At 40.7% G+C, this 1,278-nt stretch overlaps 1 pseudogene; it reads left to right on the top strand.

Moving 5' to 3' along the window:
- Positions 1–449: 449 nt before the first annotated feature.
- Positions 450–990, top strand: LOC114500888 (annotated as a pseudogene).
- Positions 991–1,278: the final 288 nt, after the last annotated feature.

Raw genomic sequence — 1,278 nt, 5'->3', positions numbered from 1 at the left:
ATAAACCAGTCAGAGAAAGACAAGTACCATATGGTTTTACTTGTATGTGAATCTAATGAAAAAAAATAAACTAACATAAAATAGAAACATTCATAGATTCAGAGAACAGATTGACAGCTGTCAGAGGGAATGGGGGTTGGGAGGCTGGGTGAAAAAGATGAGGAGATTAAGCAAACAAACAAACAAAAAAACCCTAGACACAGACAACAGTCTGGTGATTACCAGAGGGTAAGGGGTTTATGGGGAGGTAGACGAAGGTAAAGAGGGAATAAATGGTGATGGAAGGAGACTTGACTTGGGGTGGTGAACACACAATACAATATACAGATAATGTATTATAGAATTGTACACCTGAAACCTATATAATTTTATTAACAAATATACCCCAATAAATTCAATAAAAAATTAATAAAAACCCTTAGCAATTCTATGAGAGCAAGATTAAAATCATTTCAGCCTTTTTTATGAAGATGGCACCAAAAGAAAAGAAGGAAGTCCCTGTTCCTCGCAAAGCTGAAGCCAAGGCAAAGGCTTTGAAGGCAAAGAAAGCAGTGTTAAAAGGTGTCCACAGACACACAAAAAAGAAGATCTACTTGTCACCCATTTCCCAGAGGCCTAAAACACTGCTGCTCCAAAGGCAGCCTAAATATCCTTGGAAGAGTACCACCAGGAGAAACAAGCCTGACCACTCTGCTATCATCAAGTTCTGCCTGACTATGCACCAGCCATGAAGAAGAGAGAAGACAGCAATACACTTGTGTTCACCGTGGATGTCAAGGCCAACAAGCACCAGATCAAACAGGCTGTAAGGAAGCTCTATGACATTGATGTGGCCAAGGTCAACACCCTGATCAGGCCTTATGGGGAGAAGGAGGCATATGTTTGATTGGCTCCAGATGATGATGCTTTGGATGTTGCCAACAAAATTGGGATCATCTAAACTGAATCCATCTGGCTAATTCTAAATATAAAAATTTTATACTAAAAAAAGATTAAAGTTGCCCTGGCTGGCATAGCTCAGTGGATTGAGCGCAGGCTGGGAACCAAAGTGTCCCAGGTTCGATTCCCAGCCAGGGTACATTCCTGGGTTGTAGGCCATAACCCCCAGCAACCGCACATTGATGTTTCTCTCCCTCTCTCTCCCTCTCTCTCTCTCTCTCTCTCTCTCTCTCCCTCTCTCCCTCCCTTCCCTCTCTAAAAATAAATAAAATCTTAAAAAAAAAAAGATAAAAGTCATTTCAAAAAGTATTTCTTTTTTTGGGAAGAGCCCTGAATTTC

The sequence above is a fragment of the Phyllostomus discolor genome, chromosome 6 (genome assembly GCF_004126475.2).
Source record: "Phyllostomus discolor isolate MPI-MPIP mPhyDis1 chromosome 6, mPhyDis1.pri.v3, whole genome shotgun sequence".
In the NCBI taxonomy this organism is placed as follows: domain Eukaryota; kingdom Metazoa; phylum Chordata; class Mammalia; order Chiroptera; family Phyllostomidae; genus Phyllostomus; species Phyllostomus discolor.
The sequence above is the reverse complement of the archived record's forward strand: the minus strand, read 5'-3'. Positions and strand labels throughout refer to the sequence as shown.